Below are 18,633 nucleotides of genomic sequence, written 5' to 3'. Positions count from 1 at the left end.
GTCTTTAATCCATTTTGAATTCATCTTTGTGTCTGGTGTTAGCAAGTGTTCTAATTTTAGTCTTTTACATGTAGCTGTCCAGTTTTCCCAGCACCACTTATTGAAGAGGCTGTCTTTGCCCCATTGTATATTCTTGCCTTTGTCAAATCTAAGGTACCCATAAGTGCGTGGGTTTATTTCTGGGCTTTCTGTCTTGTTCCATTTGTATTTCTGTTTCTATGCCAGTACCATACCGTCTTGATAACTGTAGCTTTGTCATCTAATCTGAAGTCAGGAAGGTTGATTCCTCCAGCTCCATTCTTTTTTCTCAAGACTGCTTTGGCTATTTGGGGTCTTTTGTGTTCCATATGAATTATGAAATTTTTTGTTCTAGTTCTGTGGAAAATGCCATTGGTAGATTGATAGGGATCACATTGAATCTGTAGATCACATGTGATAGTATTGTCATTTTCACAATGACAGTTTTATTTATTCCTACCTTTATTCTTCCTACCCAGGAACTTGGAATATCTCTCCATCTGTTTATGTCATCTTTGATTTCTTTCATTAGTGTCTTAAAATTTTCTGTGTACAGTTCTTTTGTCTCCTTAGGTAAGTTTATTCCTAGATATTTTATTCTTTTTGTTGCAGTGGTGAATGAGATAGATTCCTTAATTTCTTTTTCTGATTTTTCTTTGTTAGTGTATAGGAATGCAGGTTATTTCTGTGTCTTTATTTTGTATCCTGTGACTTAGCTCAATTCACTGACTAGTTCTAGTAATTTTTTGATAGTATCTTTAGGGTTTTCTATGTACAGTATCATGTCATCTGCAAACAGTGAGAGCTTTACTTCTTTTCTGATCTGGATTCCTTTTATTTCTTTTCTTCTCTGATTGCTGTAGCTAGGAGTTCCAAAACTATGTTGAATAATACAGTGATGAAAGTGGACACCCTTGTCTTGTTCCTGATCTTAGGGGGAATGCTTTCAGTGTTTCACCATTGAGAATAATGTTTGCTGTAGGCTTATCATATATGGCATTTACTGTGTTGAGGTAGGGCAACAAATGTGCCCATTTTTTGAAGAGTTTTAATCATAAATGGGTGCTGAATTTTGTCAAAGACTTTTTCTGCATCTATTGAGATCATATGGTTTTTATTTTTCAATTTGTTAATATGGTGTATCACATTGATTGATTTGTGTATGTTGAGGAATCCTTGCATCCTTGGAATAAACCCAAGTTGATCATGGTGTCTGAGCTTTTTAATGTCTTGTTGAACTCTGTTTGCTAAAATTTTGTTGAGGATTTTTGCATCTATGTTCATCAGTGATACTGGCCTGTAGAGAAACTTTTGATGAAATTTTATATATTCCTCAAACTCGTGTTCTGAGTCTGTAAGATTTGGGTGTAAGACTAAATGCCTGTGGGGTTTAAATTAATCATACATTCTTCTTCCCCTAACTTTATGTATTGAGTCTGTGTCTTTGGAGTTAGTGATCTGTATGTTTGAGATTTAATGTTGAGGTTAAAAGGTTTACATCTTTTTAATAAAATTATATTTATTTCTTAGGCATAATTCTTTCTTTACTTAATTATAGTAAAAGAAACATTGGTTCTTAAGGGGTCTTGATTTTCCTGCTATTTAGCTCTGTGACTTTGGACAAGTAGTATATTACTGCTGGACCTGTTTCTCCATTAAAATGAGGGGTGTCGTTAAATGTTAAAACTGTTATAAGTATGAACTAGTTGAATGCATTTAAGATTATATATAGGCACAAAAACACTTGACAAGTCATCATTGCTGGAGTATGAAACTACCTCTGTTATGTAGGTGTGTTATCAATAATGTTGTTCACACCAAAAGAAGCATTCTGTGCTTTCTGGTTCATGGTTTTGTTACTGTGATAGTAGCTTTTCAGAATTATGTCTCTTGTACTAAAAATTAAATTAAATCACTAGGTAATGATTAAATCACTAAGATGATTAGTGACATGAACAAGTTTAGAATTGTTTCTCTTATACTGAAGGCTTGATTTTTAAAATATCTCTTGTTCTGCAGTTTCATTTGACTAAGGAATTTATCTTTGATCTTCTTCCAGAGTAAGGGTATGAATACTCCTACAGTCATAGTCTATATTTAATTAAGTTTTGCTCTGTGGGCTTCATCAGGCTCAATAATAATAAAATAGTTGTATATTTTCTGCTTTCAAAATACATGTTGATAGAAAGTCTCAGATCACCCCACATGTGACAAATCTATTCAAACAATTTAACACTTTGTGCTTGTTTCTTTCTTGGAAATCTTTCCTTCTTGGAAATCTACCAATCACACATCCTCCCACAACCCCCGTGTTCAAAGTTTTATATTATAAAACTCCTTGAGAAAGGAGGTTAACATTGTAGCTCCTACTATCCAGGAAAGAACTCTGTTCATCTCTGAATAGTTCTTAAGTGTTATTGCTGCTGAGGATTTGGGATTAAAATTATTGGATAGAATGGAGTAAGCCTGTTTCTAGGATATCAAACTATTTGAGGTCAGAGTGATTAACTCTTAAGACAGCAGTTTTGGTAAGCTTTGGGCTTTGTTTTGAAGTCAGTTTCTCCTGGTTTAACTATAAGTTGACTCTTTACTTTATATTCTCTTGTATGTAATACCTTGTATGTAACACCAGGTTGCTGATGGGAGGAACCTGTCAGTGTGTGGGTGGCTAGAGACGCATGTGCACTTGCCTTCACGTGTGTGAGAGGAGGGCGGGCATGGAATCTGAGGATAGGGGTGTGTCATGCTCAGCGTTCGGATCTGAGTCCTGCGTGACTAATTATGTAAAAGTCTGCACCTGTTACAGGTGACATTCAGAAACTGGTTTTAATCAGTAGTAAATATGATACCTCAGGAAGGTAAGACAGTTTTCCTTTGCTTTCCTGTCTTCGTTTCAGCTTTATTGTATATTTACTGAAGCTTTACATTGTCAGGGAAAAGATGTTATTGAATGGGCCAACTTCCGACTGGGAAGAAATGCTATTGGGGATCTGAGGGAATATCTTAACCACAGGTGGAACAATGTAATATGCCAAATACTTGAGAAGTATCAGAACAGAGAGAGACTGTACAACTTAATCAGAAAGCCCAATGATTAAAGACCATATATAATTGACAGGTGCTACAAAGATCAACTGTAGTAATTGAGAGAAAAGGAGCCTCAGCCGGTGCAGAAAAGGGGCAGAGTTGGCGCAATGTAATTGCAAGTGGTAGCCAGACATTTTTCTTCTCAGTACAGAGGATGATGCTTGCAGGCAGGGCGTGTAACCTTTAACTTCTTAATGGTGTGGACTGCAAGTAGGTGATGACTTAAATACTTTATATAAGTATAGATGATGCTGTCAGAGTGTGTCCCCATATTATAATTAGTTTTCAGGTAGATTCAATGACAGAATTTAAATTTGTGACTCTATAGTTTATAGATACATCATTGAATAAATACCATCTTTGTCATGTGTTAACTTGGGTTACAGAATAATTGTGGGAACTTTTTGGAAACAATTGAAGTTTACTTAAAACTGTTCTCTGAAGATAATATTTTTTACCCTAGCATTTCTTCTTAAACATGTTAATAAATGCTTGAAAAGAGGTGAATCAAACTCAACTCACTTAATTTTCCAGCTTAGAGTCTTTACTCATTATCAGTTAGTGGATGTGGAAACAATTTAATAAAGTTTGGGTAATTTAGTTTCAGTTTAAATTCTCAACTGGCAATTGGCCGAAAACTCCCATCTGAAGACGTGAGCATCCAAAAGTCATGTTGTGATTTGGCTGCTGTCTGGTCGACAGAGGAAGGCCCTGCCGGGAGAGCTGTGGAAGAATTGACTGGCAAAAGAAAACCCATGGTAAGAGTTTCCCTTTAACTTACTGTGTGTGTGTGTGTGTGTGTGTGTGTGTGTGTGTCAGTTTAACACATTCAATTTTTTATAGTTCTGCTGTAGTTAATCATCATTTTAAAATAGCATATTTTAAATGTTCCTTGAGTAAACTTTCTACCAAACTGAATTAGTTTCATAGCTGCTCCTCATTCAAAGTAAATGTCATAAATTTTGCAGTGAAGTAGCCTGTTGATTCCTGCTTCCTTTTTAATTACATTATAAGATGATAGGGAGGAAGAAAGAAAGTATAATATCAAATAATCAAATACACTGAGTCTGACATTGGGCCTTTAAAACATCATTATTACTATACCTCTGTGCAAAATACAAAGTTCTTAAGATATTTATGTAGCCAGAATAAAATGGAGTAGCTGTTTATAATATAGCACAGTATCAAACTGTAGTGAAACAATTAGACCTCTCTTGCCTTTCACATGTTTGCACTGAGAAAATAATTCAAATTTGGCTACATTTTTATGTCCTTCAAGTGACCTGAAACTTAATAGTTTTATCCTCTTTGTGTTTGGCTCCTGTATGCCCCTTTATTTGAATATCTGTGTCCTGTCAGATCCATGATTCATTATAGTAACTTTGGACAGGAGTGGAATTAGTAAATTATAAAGGTTGAAATCCAAAATCAGTGTTTATCAGAGCTTACTTGAGTGTCTCTGTGGACATAGTAACTTTGTGATAACTGGACAGTGTGATGAAGGCCAGATATTAATAATAGATTGTGATTCTGTGTCAGACTTACGATTTTTGAGATTGACATAGTTTGGGTAATTTTTCTTTTGCAATTAGAGGTGTCAAAATGATGTTAGTTGAATGTGACTGTATTTTCTAGAGCTTAATAACAAACATGTCAGGACCAGCACGTGTGACAAGCGCCTCACACAGCATCTGTCACCATAAGAACATTCTCATGCTGACAGCGAGCCTGGTGCCCTGGATGGCGGCATCTGTCCTCCCTGCACTCGGTCTGTGGAGAGTCTGCTCTGTGCCGCCCGTGCAGCCGAGTGCCGAAAGGAAGATGGTGCCGTTCAGAACGGAGGCGCTTCCGAACTGCCCTTAAATGTGCAGTGTAGATGGTGATTACAGTGTAGATAAAATTGCAGCTGGAACCAGTACTTTGGAGAGGCATAAGCAGGTGTGTGAGGAAAGCGGGAAAGCAGGGATCTCTTATTTATTTACTAAGGTAACCGATGACTTGTCTTCTGAACTTCTAATATGTATCATTTATTAAATGAATATCTTCTAATCGAAACATGCAGAAAGACTGAATTCTAACCACGGAAAGTTTTTTTCTGCTGCTATTCTGTTCTCTTAGATGTTCTTAAGAATTTGCAGCAAAGCCTTGTTAAAGTCATGTTCTTATAAGAATTTCATTTTCTGGAGAGAATTCTTACGTTTTAAGATTGAATGCAGTGAATGATGGCCCTGATTTCTTCAGCTGAATTTAAGATTATTAAAATAGATGTCATCCATGAACTAACCGCTGTCCTGTCCTTAGCACTGTCCTCTCCTTAGCACTGTCCTCTCCATTCTAGTGTCAGGCCAGCACAGGAATTTATCACTCACTTTATATCATTGAGTTGTTATGTAAAGACATTTTTAAATAATAGTATGATTTCCTTAATCAACTTTTATCCCTTTTTGAAAGAAATAACTGTAAAATTTGCTTCTTTTATAGCTTATTCTGAAATATGCATATTTTATTAAATTTTTGAAAATATATATGATAGACCATTTGATGACTAAATATTTACACTTCTTCTGTAGGACACAGTGAATCTTGTCTAAGGGAAGTGATGTTTGAAAAATGATAAAGTTAGTTTGCTTCTAAGTTAGATCTGTCAACATTAAAAAACAACTCATTGAAGACTCACTTTTCTTTATTCAGCTGATAATATGAAAGCAGATTGAATCAGAGGATGCAATCTAGTAAGGACCTAAAATCAGAAAGGTTTACTTTTAGATTAGACATGTTCTTTCCCCTAATTTACTACTAAAATATGTAAGCTATTTAAAAAATTAAATAACTACAACTATTTTTCAAGTGGCAAAAATCCAGGGTAAGTCTGTTGTTAATTTCCTCCTCAAGTTTGTGATGTTGACTTGTCTCTGCAGTGACTTCTGTTATAATTTTTTCCCGGGTACACTCAGAAGAAGGACTCCAGCCTCCCTTTCAAGTATTCTGATTTGAATATCTTAGCTCAGCTGATAAGGCAGTTTGTTTGTCACTGCTGGGAGAAAGATGTCATTCCCATCCTCCCAGGAGGAGTGTCTAGAGGAAAATGATCCTGGCTGGGCCGCGGGCCTTGCAGTTTTTATAACATCCCATTTCTATGATGGCTCTTTTAGGTTCTATGCATTTAGCTTCAAGTGGTCCATGGACAGGTGGAGAATTGGGTATTTAGCCACATAAAGATGTTTAACCACATACTTATGTAAACATCACAGATGGAAGGGGATACATAGCCTTTCTTTTACTAAAATGAATGAAAAATGACTCTTGTTTCTAAGCAAACAAAAGCAAACAAAAATAGTCATCATTTTTATGATGGACATAACTGTAACTTCAGTTTAGCGAATCGGTATCTGCTTGGTATGTTGTGATACAGTGGCTTCTAAAAGAAGTTCGGGGGCTACCACTATCAGAATAAATGATGATTAGCAATGGTGTGGAATTTGAAGTTTCAGAAAGATAAATTTTAATAAAAAGTTATTGTTTATAATAGTGGGAAGGAAAAAATCATTTTCAGTTCATAGACGGAAGAGCTTTTAAATGTGGAAAATGAGTACCTTTTAAGATCCGTTCTTTTAAGAACCTAAGACAGAAGTTTATAAAGAAGGAATTTTTGCTGATAAAAATCACAAGGATCATTTGAAGAAAAATTTTGACATCTTAAAAATTAATATATTAAATGATGATAAAAATGTATTGTCTTATGTAAAATGTTATAAGCAATATTTAGTTGCTACTACTAGGGATCTTTGGGCTCCTCAGGTGGTGCTAGTGATAAAGAACCCCCCTGCCAGTGGAGGAGACACAGGTTGGATCCTTGGGTCAGGCAGTTGCCTGGAGGAGGGCATGGCAACTCTCTCCAATATTCTTACCTAGAGAATCCCATGGACAGAGGAGAAACTAGGCAGGCTACAGTCAGTAAGGACACAAAAAGTTGGACACAACGGAAGCAACTTAGCACACACATGCTAGGGATCTTTACTAAATAAATATAACAGATAAAAGAGTATATCCCGTTCATTCATTCTGTAAATTGTTATTGACAGGCTGCTGTATGTGTCAGGCACTACACTAGGCATAGGGGGTTGTAGTCATAAATATGACTGATGTCACCTTCAGGTTAGGGTCTGTCAGGGAGGGTAGACATTAACCTAGAAATTATTACAGTAAAGTTGTGACTTTTTTTTTTAAAGCATCCTTTCTTAAGGATACCTTGAGAATTGATCTATAGTGTGTTCATTATTCAGTTTATTTTCCTCTTGAATGAGGTTATTCATTTTTACATAAAAATTGAACAGAAACTCTTTGAGAATGGGTCTTAGAAATTAGTAGGGACTTATACATTCTTGGCTTTTGAATAGCTTACTTAAAATAAGGAGACTTGAAGTTTCTAAGGTACCAAGAAATGTGAATATCGGCAGAGCTCATAAAGCCTATCCTGTATGATCACTTAATAAAATAATACAAAGCAGTTTTACATTTCTGAGTTGTCATGATTAAGAGGTTGGGCTCTAGAATCAAATCGGTTGGGTTTGACTATTAACTGAGACTTATAAGCTTGCAGCCTTAAACCCCTCTGTGTACAAAGAAAATTTTTGTATTTGTAGATTAATTCAATTCAATTCACAATAAGCGCAAGTACTTCAATGATTTTCAGATGAAATATTTGAATTAAATTTAAGATAGGTGTTTCATACTCTAGTGTCCTTATTTTTGCTTGCAGTATAGAATTACTTCTTCCATTGTAAGGTCTTAGTAAGAGAGAATCATTTCAACACTGGAAGTATCATTTCCCATGACCCTAATCAGCTGGATAGAATTAATCAGCTTGGTAAGTTACTGAGCACTTACTAAGCTGTCTAGCACTTGCTGATAGTAGTGTCATGATAGCCAGAAGAATTATGCTGTCACTGTGCTTAGGCCTTAGGAAGACTAAAACCATGGAAAGAACACTTAGACGTCAAGCCGAAGATCTGAGACCTAGTTCCTGCTCTGCAACTGATACGTGGAGGGATCGCAGATATATGAACTGCTCTAACTGAGGCTGTCTCAGGTCTCAAGTCTCCTCACTTTACGTGTATATGTTATATATATATGTGTATGCATGTGCGTGTGTGTGTGTGCATATGTACACACAGTATGTATATATCCATTCCATATTATTGCCCTAAATTGAAATGAAAAGCTAAGAATTCATTTAAGCTTTTTATTTTATATGCTGAGTAAAGATTTCTGTTCTACATGGTATTTTACATGATACCATCAAGTAAAAATACATTATTGATTTTTACATATACTATTTCAGGGCTTTTCAAATATTCCCATATAAATTATGTACTATTCTGTAACTTCACAAGGGAAATGTAAAATTGCTGTGAAAGTGAAGTCGCTCAGTCGTGTCAGACTCTTTGCGACCCCATGGGCTATAGCCTACCAGGCTCCTCTGTCCATGGGATTTTCCAGGCAATAGTCAAGGAGTGGATTGCTTTAGTCTACCCAATTTCAAACTGATTTCCTTGCCATATGATTAAAATTTTTTTCCAGTAAACATTTCTAGCAGGTTCCAAGTTATTTGTTTACATCTTTAAACTAGTTTTTTATAAACCAGTCTTAAATAATTATAGTAGTTCATAGCAACTCTGCCCTTTACAACAGTGTATGGTTTTCTAGTTATATAAACGGTATCATGAGTTTCCAGAGTACTTTACTGATTCAAGTAGAGTATATAGCCTTTGAAGGGAGAAGACATAAGCAAGCATCGTTTGTGCTTGTATGTATACACTTTACCATATGATCTCACTGAATCCTGTAAATACCACCTACTCCTGCTAAAGGGGAGCAGAGTGACCAGAAGCTGCTAGTTAAAGGTCCCCTGTACTGCCCAGCTCTGCCTCAGTGTGTGGCAGGCATCTGGGCCCCAATGTGTTCCCAGCCAAGTGAATGTAGGAAGTTGGTTTGTATGTCTGTTGACCTACAGATGAGATTATAGTCATAATTAGAATAGGCTTCGCAGGTGGTGCCAGTGGTAAAGAACCTGCCTACCAATGAAGGAGACAAAAGAGACTCAGGTTCAAACCCTGGGTCAGGAAGGTCCCTTGGAGGAGGGCATGGCAACCCACTCCAGTATTCCTGCCTGGAGAATCCCATGGAGAGAGGAGCCTGGCCAGCTACAGTCCATAGCATCACACAGTCAGACACGACTGAAGTGACTGCACACACATTAAGAACGCCTGCTGCATTTTAAATGTTAAAATATAACAAGGCATTAAAAGCAAAGCTTTTTGGACAAGGATAGCATTTAAATTTACAAGTTATTTGGAGGAAATACTAACATGCCGTCATATGAAAGAAGTCTTAAGTTTATAAGAATATAAAACTAACAAAATTTGTGGAGGATTTGCTTACTGTGTTACCATGTTGGAAAAAGTCCTATCCATCACTAAGCGATCATTAATACAGAAAAAGCAAAACCAAGAATTTTAAAAAGATAACATCTCTAATTACTGTGAAAATAAGACAAGTAGACAGTTCTCTCTTATGCTGTAGGGACATTTTATGTGGAGACAGATAAATGATGACTGTGGTTCCATGGTGGTGGTGATGTCGTGGAGCATATGAGGGGCACGTTTCAGGGTATCTCTGCCACATACTTTACCCTTAGAGATTCATTTAAATGTTTGAGGAACATATAAATCCAAATACCTGTGGGGGTGTTAAAATCTGTCACTTGAATACTTGAGTACCTGCTGTGAATAAAATATTATGCTGTTTTATATTTTGCTCAGTGAGGCTGTAACCCACAACCTCCTGTCACTTAGCTGAGACCAGTCAACCTCATTCAGAGAAAAGAATATCGGTTGGTTAAAGGAGGGGTCATTTGAATCGGGAATAGTTTTGAAAATGCAAACCCAAGTGTAATACATACCATTAAAATCAGAAGGCAGCATGAGTTTATTGAGATATGAAAGAGGTATAATATCAAAGTACTTTCCTTTGAATTGGTTCAGTGTACCTGACAAACCATAATATCTCATATTTGTTTGTTAGGGGTACAGATTTTTCTGTTTCTCTGATATTTTGTTTCCTAAAGTATCATTGGACTAAAATTTACAATTTTTCCTTGCATATACACATATACGCAGTAACAATATATGCAAGTCAAATTTAATTTTTAAATGACTGTCTTACAATGTGGGTACATCTGTGCCAACCACAGGGCAGTCTGTACTATCTTTTGCACCCTTGCTTTGTACAGGGTGAGCATGTTCAGTGTGTGGCAAGGCAGTAGATAATAGTTCTATTTTTACTTAGACTGTATTTGGCTTAATAGGTGATATTCTGGGGGCCTGGGTTTTTATAATTATGAAAAGTTTCAAACATGTAAAGGAAAAGAGACAAGTGTAATAAACTGTCTATATCTGTGGTCCAGATTTAACAATTAGAAAATTTTGCCACAGTTGCTTCATCTACCTCCTCCTGTTTTCTCAACTATTTTGAAGAAGATCCCAGATGTCAAATCTTTTTTTTACTCCTACCTTCTACAATAGTCAACTCTTTTATTTAAAAAAAGGACTTTTTAAAAGCTTATTTTATTGGAGTATAGTTGACTTACAATGTTGTGGTAGTTTCTGTCATATAGCAGAGTGATTCAGTTACCCCTATAAATACACACACACACACACACACACACACACACACACACACACAGTCTTTTTCATATTCTCTTTCTGTCATATAGCAGGGTGATTCAGTTACCCCTATAAATACACACACACGCACAGTCTTTTTCATATTCTCTTCCAACAGATACTGAATATAGTTCCTGAGCTATACAGGAGGGAAAGAAAGACTTTTTAATATAACTACAATACCTCTAACACATCAAACAAAATTAACAAAACTTACTTGTATCAGCTGATGCTATCTCCCTATTCAGTCCCCTATGCTTTTGATTCAAAATTCTCACATGATATTTGGGCTGCTTGTTCAGAAGCCACACAAAATCCTTGTCGTGTTAGGTTGTTAGGACGGCTGCCTAGTTGAAGTCTTTTCTTCCTCACTACCTACTTCCCTTCCCCCTTGCCTCTTCCTTCCTCTTTCCCTTCCTCTCTTCATCTCTCTTTCCTTCCTGTTCTTGACTCTTTAAAGGAGCTGGGGAAGTTGTCCCATAGAATAGCCCCTATTCTGGATATTTCTGGTGGCTTCTCAGTTAATATACTCCATTGACATCTACATTTCCTGCAAATTAGAAGTTAGCTCAAAAGACCTGGTTAGATCCAGGTCGAGCTTTGATTTTCGGGTTTAGGTGGGGTGGACAGGAATACCTCATACACGAAGCTGTGCCTTTATGCTGAACCACGTCACGGAGCATGTGGTGTCTGCTTGGCATATTCTTCGCACTCTTTGCAGTGCTAGAATTGGTCAGTGCCAACAGCCCAGTCTCTCCATGGAGCCTTTCCCCCTTTCCTTTTGTGGTTTAATCCGTTGCCAATTGTTTCTGAATCAGTTCTATCATTCGGGTTTGCAGGATAACAAATATTTTCATCTGTTACACCATCCACATTTATTACTAGAAATTCTTCTAAGAAGAATTTTCCCTTGTAAACTTGACTTTTGATTTCTCTGAAATAGTTCTTCCTAGAAATAAACCCAGTGCTCTTAATATCTTTTTATTTATTTATTTATTTTTTATTTTACTTTACAATACTGTATTGGTTTTGCCATACATTGACATGAATCTGCCATGGGTATATATGAGTTCCCAATCTTAAATATCTAGTTTACTATCCAAGAGTAACTTTAGGTATGAAGATCACATAGCACTGAAGTGACCATGTAATTATAGGATTTTTATAGAGTAAAGATACTTCTTACTTGATTTTTATGAACAGTGTCAGTATTAGGACAACTTTATATAGTTAGCATATACAGCATTGATCATTTAGGAACTGGGACCCTTTTCTTCCAAGTTCTACTTGGTCAAATATGTTTCTCCCTGCTGAGTCATGAGTGATTAGTTGAACTTCAGCAAGCCAAACAGTATCACAGGGCAGAGTAGTACTGTATAGGTGGGTAGCATATAAGGGATGATCTAATATTGCCAGATTTGTAAACTTAAATTCAGGAGCAAAACTGTTATTTTTGTTATTAGTTTATTTAACAACCACCAGTAACTCCATTTAATACTGTTAACAAAATAAGAAAAATATTTCACTTTTAGATGACATGACTGATTAAGAAAACCTATGACAGTCAGCTTTAAAGCCATTTTTATAAATAGGAAAAATAAAGTTCTAGATATACTGTATCTTTATACCAACTGAAAAAACACTGGAAAAAGACCCTACTCAGAACTGTAACAAAGCATAATACTTACCAATAAATTTGAGAAAGATGTTAGACCTTCTGAAAGAAACTTAAAACATTTGAAAGCATCTTAATATTTAAATAAATGAAGAGAAACTATTTATTAATCTTGAGAATTGTTGGCAAATTATTTCACTATAAGCAATTAATAGATTTCTCAGTTTACTTCTGACTTTCAGATTTTCTAGTGACTTACTTTATTTGATAGTGATTCAACAGAGAGGGTAAGTCTCATTCTGCTACATACTGGGAAACGTTTAAAACATCAGTGGTAATGATGCCGGAACAGACGTGTAACTCAGATAGTAGAAAATTCTCTTCCGCTTGCAGATTTGGACAGAAGTTTTCCTTGAGCCCCTGACTTCTTGGTCAGTGGGAGTTGAGAGAAATGCCCTTCATCCTGTGACCTCTGCAAATCCCTGTCCCTCACGACCTCAGCTTTCTTGCCTCGGTGGCCACTGTGATTTCTTTGCCAGTGTCAATACAGATGGAAAATCACCCCCTTCTACTAGTATTTTTAAAATGTAGCATTCAGTGAGTTTAGAGACTCGGCAAGTTTTATCTTAATCTTTAGGCAAAACATTACTACCCACATCCTTGCCCCACTTTTACTCTTTACTAAACTAATCCAATTGCCTTTGTTAGAGGGAGTCTGAAAAGTATTTTTTCTGTCTTGTAAAACATGGATTACAGGAATGTTATAAGGAATCCAAATTTAGTCCCATGTACTTACAACAACTTAACTATTTTTCATTATAGGAGAGGCCACTTAAAGGATATTCATTCAGTAGTATTAGGTAGTGGTATAACTGCAAAAGGGATAAGACAAGAAAAGGCATTCATCCATACTTTATACAACCAGAGAGAATTTTTTTTTTAAGTAGCATGGGAAATGCTTTTACATCTCATATATGAAGCATTGGTAGGACTCACCAAGGTAAAGTATACCCCTGAATATTAAAAATGTTTGGCAGATCAAAATATTATAATAAAAAGGATCACTGAAAATTGTGGAAAATATCTAAAACAGAAGTTACAGAGGAAGTGATAACAGATCTGACAGTCTCATATTATTGCAGAATATGCAAATTTAGATTTCAAGATCCTAACATATAAATGAGAAAAAGTATGACAGATTATGAGAATAAAGAAATAAGAGTAGTATGAGGGGGAGTATTTACCTGTTCACTTACCAAAAAACTACAAATTATGACTTGGAAATATAGATTTTTCATTGTATTAAAAGGGCTAAATTTTCTTAAATCTAATCTTGCAAGATAAGCAGTAACACCAAACTCTTGGGGAGTGATTCAGGCATGTATACTCAGAATCACAGTAATGTTTAAATATTTCACTTGGGATTTAGGAAATAAATATTGTGCTAATTATAAATCATATATGTAGACTAATTATAGAACATCACTGTAAAATATTGTCTTTAATAAGTTTTGAAGACTCTAGAACAGCTGTCCAAGAGAACTTTTTGCTTTGATGAAAATATCCTATGATTTACACTAATATCATAGCCACTAGCCACACATGGCTACTGGGCATGTGAAATGTGGCTGATGGACCTTAGGAACTGAATTTTTAATTTTATTTAAATTTAAATACTCATGTGGCCACAGTATTGGGCATTGCAGTTCTAGAAATGTAGAGAAATGTTAGGTGTAAGTTATGGTTACAAGTGTGTATATACTTGTATGTACCTATGTAAAGAGGTATCTGCAGTTAAAATATCTATGTTAGATTTGAAGGAAATGGGTGATTTTTTAAATGCTAATTAGAAAGTCAAGTGAAAATAATGGCAGCACCCCACACTTGTGCTGTTCAGTATGGTAGCTACCAGCCCTACGTGGCAGTTTAAATACAAATTAATTTACATTAAGTAAAAATTAAATCTTCAGTACCTCAGTCACACTAGTACATTTTGGGTACTCAGTAACTCTGTGTGGCTAATGCTTACATTTGGACAGAGCAGATACAGAAATCAACTATTGCAAAACATTCTGTTTTAAGTGCTGTGGAGAGAACCGATGGGAGGAATATACAGGAACAAGTCCTTAATAACTTAACTGATCAGTCAATTCTGAAGGCCACAATTTAGAACTGGAAATGCGAGTCAGTAAAAGAGTCTAAGGAATAGTACCAGAAGACACTACTTTTGTAACCCAGATCAGCATCCCATAGAGTACAGGCAGTGGGCCAGTGATGGGTCTGCTGTCCCTGACTGCCTGCTTGCTCTCAACCTCAGTGCTTGCCTAGAACCTTTTATAGCCATGGGATACTTCTGTGTCATCTGAGCACATCACCTGTCTTACCTCATTGAGGCAGCTGCCTGGAGAATCCCCCTGTGGTCTGAGCTGAGTAATAGCTATGAGCTATGGGAAACATTAGTCAGGATAAAAAAGAGAAAGCAGATTGCTTATGACAGTTGTGTAAGAAACTAAGTCACTTGTACTGTACCTTAATAATCTATACTTGCAAGTGCAATTAAGTGCTGAACACTAAATTTCCAAATGTGGTAAACTTAAACTTCATTCCTCCTGCCTTTGGAGATGTGGCAAAGGATCCATCACCCTCTAATGGGAACCAGGATTTTAAAGAAGCTCCCAGTCAGGGCCTCTGTCTGGGGAACTTATGTCCTCTCTTGACCCTCCTGGACCTGGGATTCAACCAAGTAGTGGAATCTTTTTCTTTCAGCAGAATTTCCAACTTTATGTTTTCCTTTACCTCCTTTAAGCTCATTAGTTCTTTGTAACTATGTTCACTCCTCTCCCCAGAATGAGTTTCAAAGGTTTCACAAGATGTCCAGATAAGAAATATTGTTCTAAATTCAGTGGATTTCTAAAGTTTTGTTTTAAAATTTATTCCTTTTTTCACATTTAATCCTGATGCCCTGATAAAAGATATTAAATTGAATTCTTTGTGAAATAGGGAAAGCTCTTTACTACTATAATCAAAGCATGATCTGTCAGCTAAAACATTGTTTTACTGGTAATCATCAGTCCTGGATTTACTGCCTGTTTTCTTATTGTGGTTTGGCTGTGTGTTTAACAGTTGCCTGTGCCCTGAGGTGAAAGGCCCTATGGGCACCGTCCAGTGTATTTGGAGGGCCAGTTCTACAGATGTAGAATTTGGGGTCAAATGAAATCACATATTTTGTAATAGTTTGTTCTTCTAGTAGCCTTGCTTTTCTTTTTTTTTTTTGAGTGGAGGGTAGTTGCTTTACAATATGGTGTGGATTTCTGTCATACGTCAACCTGAATCAGCCATGGATATACAAGCCTTGCATTTTAATTAAAAAACATATACAACACATATGTATTTAGTTCTTTATCAATATGATTGTTGTATCTGTTACTGATTTCAGCATTTTTTCTTTTTCTCCCTAATTTATCAAATTTGGGAAGAGTTGTAAAACTACTTGAAGGAAATCAATCTGTGTTCTTAGTAATAGTCTGTAAGTGACAGGAAAGCAAATAAATGAATAATACTCAGCATTTCCTGTTTAAATTTTGTGGGGTTTTTTTTCAGATTAAATAAAACATAAACATTTACTTGAAATTATGAAAATCATAGAATGGCATCTTCTGATTTCATTTTAAAATTATGCTAATGCTTTACTTAAGCATAGTTATGCATATATTGATAGATAACTATTATCACTTGGTTTATGTAGACCTCTTCAAAAGATGAAAAATAATTAATAATAAAGTATTAAAAAGGCATGTTTCCTTTCACTTATATTAATATTCTTACAATTGATCCTGCATAATGTACTGTGAATGTACAGTGTGTGTTCCACCCCTTTTCAGGAATTTGACTTGAAATAATATATTTATAACATTTCCTCATATTTTAAGATACAACATTTTTAAAACATTATATTCTTAAGTTATTTAATATGTGTTTAGGAATGTTGGTGTTGTTAATATTGTTTTCAAATAATACAGTTTCAAGCTCCTTAGAACACTTGTAGGCTTCTAATTGTTTCATTTGTGTAACTTTCGACCTTGAGAATATTGGCTAATTGGTTAATATTCTTTCTACTTAACAATTTTATTTTTAGTACTTACTATGTGCCTGGAGCTATTTTAGACTGTATAGGTAATCAGTATAAAGAAGTAAAAGCACCCCAGATCCTTTTCCTCCAGGAGCCCACATTTAGTGGATTGCTTCACGTGTGATTATGTGGCATTTAACTCAGAGGCCACTTCTCTGTTAATTGTCAGGAAATGCATGTCATCAAAGAGAGACAGAGGCAGGACAAAATTTCTATTTGATCTTTTTAAGTCCTTGCTTTTCAGTGAGTTTAGCTCTCCTAAGTATTTTAATGGCATTTACGACTGTGATCATTTGACAACCTAGAGTTTTTCTGTATGTTTCTCGTCTCCCAACTGTTAGTTCAGTGCAGAGGAAGAAGTTGAACTAGTCACTTAAGGTTTAGGGTTTAAAGAGAAGTCATATTCTTTAGGGAAAATACTTTTTGTGAAAGAGAATATGGCTTTTGGAAATCCCTGATTTTATCTAATTTATTTCTTTAGCACCTACCATTTGTATTCTAGATAAACTTGAATCACATGGCAAGATCTCAGTGTAATATTTGACTCTTTTCTTCTCTTCAGGAAAATCTTAAACTTCCACCAGCAGAAGATTAAAAAGAGGTCCCTCCTGCACCGGGAAGGCTCTGCAGGTCTTTTCCGTGCTCTTGGAGGTGTGGGCTGTGAGCCCTGGTCACTTTGTGTCATCCTCCTTGCTCTCTAAAGGTAAGCACAGAGCAGGGAGTGCGCTCAGGGCTGAGGCTCCTGCAGGACTGGCTTTGGACTGCTCCGTGGAGGCCTGGAGACGCCCCTCCCTCTCTCACAGAAGAGAGGCGGAGGCCGCACGTGTGGCAGGGCACCACACACACTGTCGAGCAGGGATGGTTCTCCTTGTTGAAGTGCACACGTCCTAGAGATGCAGGGCACTTTTTGTTTTGTTTTCCAGAAATTCCACTTAACAGTAAAGCTTGTCTTCCACTTCAGTCTGCATTTAAATCAACTTAATAACTACCGTCGTTGATCCTTCATCCAAAACTCTTCTTGGATGTATTAAGATTTGCATTCAAGAATTTTGACACAGTGACAGCATTTAAGCAGTCTGCATAAATTGATGGAACCAGCTTTGAAGATTTGCTTTTCATGGTCTTCTTGAAGCTTACCTTTACTTCAGAGAAAGTCCCTCAAACCATTTTTTTTTAAAATCTCTGCTAAGCTTCAAAAAGTGTGAAAGCAAATGTCTTCTTACTCTTTAATAGGTATGTGGTCATAAAATTCATGTCAGATGGTAAGAGGCGATTGGAGACCTAATGTCTACAGAACATTTCAGATTGTAATCAGCAGGACATTGGTATTGACAGTGAGTACTTAGTGCTGATGAAGAAATTAAATATCTGTATCTAATTTTGTTCATCTTTTTTTAAAGCTCTTAAAATGATCTTGGAAAGTTTAGTTCTAAAAGATTTTAACTTTTTATGAACTACCAAATTTAGGAGAAATCTGCTGATTTCTGTCTGGTTAGCCCTGTCTTTGGTTTATGATAATTCTATTGTCTTTTCAAAGCAATTGTTCTTCCTATATCTGTGTAATAAAAAGATATTAAGAAGGGAAAGTACACTGTGTGTTTGCTGTTAGAATGAGTAAAAATACGACTGAGGCCTTTTATGACAAAACCTTGAGAATAAATTTTTGTGTGTGTTTGTAGTTGGGTTAGAACCAGTCTTGCTTATTACAACTGCAGGCACCTTTAAAAGATTTAAATCTACTTTGGAGATGATATAGGTTACATTAGTGAAAAATAGAGGTTACTAAGAATTTGGAAATAACCTCTATATAATTTTCTTTCTACTTTTAATTTGGAAGAACATGTTAAATAATTTTTAACTTTTATAACAGCATGGAACAGAATAGACAGGTTTATTAATTCTTTAGGCCAGTTGAGAAAACAATTCGAATTGAAAATCAAACCAAGTGAAAATGTGAGGTGGAGTATATAAAAATAAACAGGTATTACTTCTTACCTAAGCTTTAGCTTTTATATAACTGAATTTTTTTTATTCTAAAAAAGCCTCCTCCCCCAGCGCCT

General features: G+C 35.9%; 1 protein-coding gene across 9 annotated transcripts in view; it reads left to right on the top strand.

Moving 5' to 3' along the window:
- ZEB1 (zinc finger E-box binding homeobox 1) overlaps window positions 1–18,633 on the top strand; it is a 207,899-nt gene that overhangs the window by 54,943 nt on the left and 134,323 nt on the right. Inside the window, exon 1 of one of the 9 annotated variants that reach the window (XM_027976675.3) lies at window positions 17,225–17,276. The exons of the other annotated variants lie outside the window; for them this stretch is intronic. The gene's annotated coding sequence lies outside the window, so the exon portion shown is untranslated. Of the gene's footprint in view, window positions 1–17,224; window positions 17,277–18,633 lie in introns of those variants that run through there. 9 annotated transcript variants of the gene reach the window in all.

This window comes from Ovis aries, chromosome 13, assembly GCF_016772045.2.
Source record: "Ovis aries strain OAR_USU_Benz2616 breed Rambouillet chromosome 13, ARS-UI_Ramb_v3.0, whole genome shotgun sequence".
Lineage (NCBI taxonomy): Eukaryota > Metazoa > Chordata > Mammalia > Artiodactyla > Bovidae > Ovis > Ovis aries.
This window is presented reverse-complemented; position numbering and strand designations above follow the sequence as displayed.